The 6000-nt window shown below is 39.8% G+C and overlaps 1 long non-coding RNA gene across 1 annotated transcript in view; it reads left to right on the top strand.

The window, feature by feature from the left end:
• LOC106148050 overlaps window positions 1-3660 on the top strand; it is a 37098-nt gene extending 33438 nt beyond the window's left edge. Inside the window, exon 5 of the long non-coding RNA XR_001233183.1 lies at window positions 3570-3660. This is a non-coding gene — a long non-coding RNA (uncharacterized LOC106148050). The remainder of the gene's footprint in view (window positions 1-3569) is intronic.
• Window positions 3661-6000: the final 2340 nt, after the last annotated feature.

A 6000-nucleotide genomic window follows, 5' to 3' on the forward strand; every position in this document is an offset into this window, starting at 1 on the left:
GCATGCGCAGTGTGGCTTGAAATCCACAGAGCGGGCAGCATGGCTTCCTCCTTGGCCGGCTGCCCCCTGCGCGGTGAGCAGAACAGCCACGCCAAAGTGGCAGCCGCAGTGTGGGAGCCCAGCTCTGCTGCCATAAATTACCCAGGGGCAGGAAGGAGCAGCAAGAGTCAGTGGTTTCAACTACCTAGTAGTTCATTTTTGTTCTTGTTTTCCAGTTAGCAATCTGTAAAATTTATTGCAAAATTAAGCTCTCTGCTCCAGAGTCAATAATATTCCTGGTGCCAGGTGGTGTAATAATTCACAGAAAGGGCAGAAGTTGGAGGGAATGAGACTGATTTAGGAAGTAGACTTCCAAGCCCTATTTGCTGCTGCCTGCTCCCTGCTGCTAAAGGTCAGGTAAGTAGAGGGCTAAGGTTACAGCCTCATAATATCCTTAGAGGGCTAGAATTTCTATTGGGTTTGAAATTTAAAACAAGAACTATTTCTCTTGCGTGATGGATTCCTTGTATCCTTCCCACCTCTGTTTCCATTTTAGCATAAAAATAGAAACATTCAATTTCATATCTTGCTTCTGGCAGTGCAAGGAAGAGATCCTGCAGAAAACTTGGCATTTTGCAAGGTTCCTATAGTGCCTTCTAACACCCTAACATCAGTCTCTCTGAAATAGAAGCCCTTGAGATCTCTCTAATCCAAGTTCTTCATTTACACATGCAAATTGCCAGGCTCAGTGTAGTTGAGGAATATTTAGGTCCTGTCCAGAAACTCCCGTGAGTCTAAATCCTTGATCTGAGGCCCAGGGCACGTGCCAACTTCTCCACTCCGCTTTCTGCCACTGAAATGACTGCAACTTATCACTTTTATTCTTCTCAATTGTATACTGTACCTTTAAAGATGTGTGCCTTTTCTCCTATTATTTTTTAAACAGTCTTAATTTTGTGTCTGGTTATATAAAAGAATCATAAGTTACTCTCCCCACCGTCCCTACCCCCAGCTGCAAGGGATAAGTCATCACCACCAATTTACTAATGTTTAATTATCTGTACAAATTAACTCCTTGAAGTTTGATGGTTGAAATGCTGTGTTAACATAGCTATTGCCATGGTCTCTTTGTGAAATGCCTACCAAATCACCATTCCAGTCTTGCTTGCAGGTTTGGTATTTCTTGGGGATCATTAAGCATTTGGGAATTGCACCCTACAAATGAAATATATATAGATTTCTTATTCAACATCACCATCTGTTCTTTTAGAAAATATACATGGAGTTTCACTTCTTATTTAAAATATATTTCTCAATGCTTTATTGGTTTTAAAGCTTTCACCACCAGTTTGAGATTGGCCATAAAGCTCAGATTAGGAGGAATTGCTTTGATGTTTTCAAAGTCAAGAAAGAATTTTACACCTCCCTGAGTAGCCCTTGACTGCAGGTAAAGAATGCACCTCTTTGGAGAAAGGTACCAATTACAACTAATTGTTCACAATCTGATTGATGCATCGGAACCATACAGTTTCTCATTGAGGTTGCTATCATCTTCATAAAATGAAAATTTAGTTGAGTCGCAAGTTGTGGATTGGAGGAGCCCCTGCATTCTATATCTGACCACAAGGCTAAGGTCAATATGTTAACTACAAGGGGCAGTGTAAATTCCCCTTGCTGCTGCATTCCTGCCCTCTTCCCTTGTAAATCCGGGGTGGCTCAGAGGAGCTGGTTCTCTGGGGGAGGAATGCGATCTCACCTCTCCAGAGCTGATGTTTCTCCCCAGCTATTTGCGTGGGGTGGGGGTGGGGTGTGTGTGTGGTCTTAGGAACTGGAGCATTGTGAAGCTTTGTAATCTGACCTGAGACTAGGCTAGTGGAGCCTGGCTTCAGAATGCACTAAGACCTTGAAACTCAGCCCAAATTGATTATAATTCAAGTCTGTGGGTCTCTTCAAGTGTACTAATTGTGTTAAGTTGTGGGTGGAAACGACGAAGAACTGGTACTTTGAAAGTCTCCAGCTTGGTTGAATTTTATATCTAAGATAATTAAACATTTGTTCCTTTCAGAGATTTAGGTCAAAACTCAAGAAAATGAAGAATTGAAAAGAAAATTATAAAGGAACAGTCATCAATTAAATAGATACCCATTTCAGAGATTGTTTTCTGATCTAGCAAGAATTGGAAATTATCTTTTCAAATCTTTCTACCAGTGTGTTCAAAGTATAGCTGAGAGATTGTTTTAAAAAACTGGGAAAGGGGCTGAGTGTGGTGACACACACCTGTAATCTTAGTGCTTGGGCAGCTGAGGCAGGAGGATCTTTGCAAATTTGAGGCCAACCTGGGCTACAAAGTATGAGTGCAAGGCCAGCCTGAACTGCATAGTGAAACACTGTCTAAAAAGGAGAAAAAAAATTGGAAAAGGCACTGACGACATATATCAAGTCATCTCAAAGTAGGGATTGTCTATACTCAAACTTTTAATTCTTCTCTCTTTGTGTGTCCATAGTAAGCACTCAATAATCTACTGGTAACGTAATTGAATGAAAGACTATCACAAATGTTATTTAAAATTTCATATTCAGCTGTCTTTCTCAGCTCTGAAACATGGGTTCTCTTCATTCATCTGTCTACTGAGTGTCCTGGGGACCCAGTTTCAAAAGGTCAGCCTTTCAGGATCCAGGTCATACAGTCAGAAGCATAAAGGAAAGTAACCCTTGAAGTTCCTTGAAAGTTCCTCAGCAAACCCTTGAAGAACACAACACATTGTCTACCATTGACTCCGCATAGAACAGATGTATGTGCAGAATATATTGTTGGGGTGAACGGCACGCACTTTGGAACTGGATTACATGAGTTCAAATTCTGTCTCTTTCATTCAGGAGCTATCCGCTGTAAGCAAGTTATTTTGACTATTTGAGTTCTACTTGGCTCATCTACAAATTGGGATAACAACTCCACTCATCCTAAGGGTCATATTACATAGAAAGCATCACATAGTTCTCTTATAATCCCCTAAATGTCCAGGAATCACAAACTTATGAGTTGAAGCGGTTGGTCATAAAGTAGATGATCTACCATTTCTGCAAGATTTACCGAGTTAAATTGCCCTGATTGGAAGTTGTCTAGTTTTCAAATGCCACCTTCCCTGTGCAGTCAATAGTCTTTTGCTTATTATTTAAAACTTTACTGTTCACGGGGCACACATCACGAAGCCCTTGAATTGCACTTTGGCGATTTTAGTGTGGGGTTTCTGCAGTCCTTTTGGGTTCACTCAGGTTTTTATAAACTTTCTTTATTATCATCACAAAGGAGAAAGAAGGCTTACTTAACTGATGGAATACTTTTAATTAGGGAATAAATGACAATCAACTGACCCTCCTATCACCCATCTGCTCAGCCTTCACACGTGCCTTAAAATAGTAGAATGTTATTAATCTAGAATCCTTCCCACTGGGGAAAGATTTTAAAGAGTCACTCAAATGCTTATTTGGAGTCTGATGGGGAGCTCAATGTGATGAGATTGCCTGAATTTGGGACTTGCTTCAAGTTTTGCTATACATTAATATGAGTGCAGATTTCCTTGGTCCTCTAGGATCCTGTGTTGGACTGAGCCCTTCCTTAAGACCAAAAGGAAAGAAAAGGAAAAGAAGAGAAGAAAGCAAAGGAAAAAGGAAGGGAAGGAAAAGAAAAAGAAAATGGGAAGGAAAAGGAGAGGACAGAGCAAGGAAGAAAAAGTAAGCCCTAAGGCTGTAAGCCTTCTACCCACCCGGGTCCTAGTGCACAACAAGACAGATACACTTCGATGAAGGGCCTCTGGTGGGCAATATGCTGGATAAGTGTCTGGGTTTCTATGTCCTGTGATTGTGATTTTGTAAGTCCAAGGTGAGTAGATATGTCCTAGCCCTCTTGTTCAAGATGTGAACTTTTAAACTTTGACCTAAATCATTGTTTTCCTTCTTGGATGGATCACTACTCCCTCTCTTGCCTAGAAGTTGGAGTTTGCCCCTGTAAACCCAAGTATAATTGCTTTTGTCCTTATTTCAATAGCCTTTGGTCATATTATCAATTTATTGGTGTAAACTTCAAAAATTATTGAAGTAGATGCCAAAAGAATATAAAATAAGGGCCCATTAATCTTTAATTAACATCCACTTTATAGCCAGGTGTAGATAGCCAGTCATTACTAATAATGGCCCTAGATAGACCATTTAGTGGATGGAAAAGACAGAAGTAAGGTGTAAGATGAAAGTTTGTCTCCCCTCCCCCCTTCCTGGGGCCGAACGCAGGCCTTTCACACCGGCTACATGACCAGTGCTTTTCATAAAACCTTTTTTATTAGTACACGTTTGCAGCACACAGTGTGTACACTCCTTGTGTGGAGTTGAGACAGGCACACGACATGTCTGGATTCCTTTTTTCATTTTCTTTCCTTCTCTTCCCCTCCACCCATCTCTTGATCCCCCTCCCATCTGAAAAAGAACCATCTCCCCACTTCCCATCTTTTACTTTGCTCTTTATTTATAATTTGGATCTCTATTTTAAAGAGGAAAAAAAAAACAATAACAAAATATCAACAAAGACAAAAATAAAAGAGCACAAAAACCATAAAAACATACAGAATTTTAAAACAACGTGATAGGAAATTAACAACGGTTGTTAAATTACATATTGTTATCGTCAACGAAGTTGCTCAGATTACCAGGTGTAAGAATGCAGGATTGATCAAACAAGTAAAGAGAATAAAAAATAATTTTAGAAAATATTAAAAACATTAGAAATGATACAGAGCTTCACTAAACAAAATGGTAGGGATTCAACAATGGTTGTTATGCTGCATATTGTTGTCTTCAAACTAGTTATTCAGATTAGCGGGTGTAAGCGTGCAAAATTGGTCAGAAAATTTAAGCACTAACTGTTCCTTTCAATAAACCAATAGACATCAGCAAGCAGTACAATTATTCCAGCTATCGTTGTATATACATACATATATTTTTTTCCTTCTTTCTTTTCTTCTTTCCCTCATCCCAGTTGTTCCTGCCCTTTGAACAATTTCTTTCCTTTTCACAATATTTATTGTACCTTCTGGATTTTATTTACTCTTTCAGATTCTTACACTAGGGAGATAATGTGATGTTTACACATGTGGGTCTGATTTATTTCACTGATGAGTATGGTCTCTAGTTGCATCCATTTACCTATAAAAGCCTGAAGTTTATCTTTTTTATAGCTGAGTAATACTCCATTGTATAAAAATACCACATCTTTTTATCCACTCCTCAGCTGATGGGAATTTGGGTTGTTTCCAAGATTTAGCTCTGACAAATTGTGCTGCTATGAACATGGTTGCACATTTATCATGGTGGGATGAAGTTTTCACTTTTTCTGGAAAAATACCCAGAAGGGGAGTAGCTGGGTTAAGTGGGCCCTCTAATCCTAGTTTTGTGAGAAATCTCCACACTGATTTCCACAGCTATTGCACCAGTCTACACTCCCACCAGCAGTAGAGTGCATTTTTCAGGTAAGAGAAACTCATGTGTCTGATTTATTTCACTTACCATTATGGTCTCAAGGTGCATTCATTTTTCTATAATGACTCATGTTTATCTTTCTTTATGGTAGAATAGTACCATTTCTTATTTTGGATTTGAAGACAGGGTCTTTCAAAGTCAATAAATTGCCCAGCTTGGACTCAAACTTGTGATCCTCCTGTCTCAGCCTCCCAGTATGCTCGGATTACAGGTCTGGGTCACCACATCTGGCTATGGAGTATTTTAGAAGTGCTTATAATGTCTTCTACCAATAGATGTCCTTTCCCAGATTCCTTGACCTGTCTCATTTGCCCTTGTCCCATGGGTCATCCTTTCTCAGAAGTCAAGGAGAAATTCCCAGAGGGCATTGACTTGTCTGTCACCTGGAGACATGGCAGGTTATGAGAGAATACCCCTTTCTACCACTTGGGTCTTGATTTCCCACAGACTACTCCACCTAAAGAGCCAACATAATTTAAGTGTGGACCACATTTG

The sequence above is a fragment of the Chinchilla lanigera genome, unplaced genomic scaffold (assembly GCF_000276665.1).
Source record: "Chinchilla lanigera isolate Chin_1 unplaced genomic scaffold, ChiLan1.0 scaffold00014, whole genome shotgun sequence".
NCBI classification, from domain to species: domain Eukaryota; kingdom Metazoa; phylum Chordata; class Mammalia; order Rodentia; family Chinchillidae; genus Chinchilla; species Chinchilla lanigera.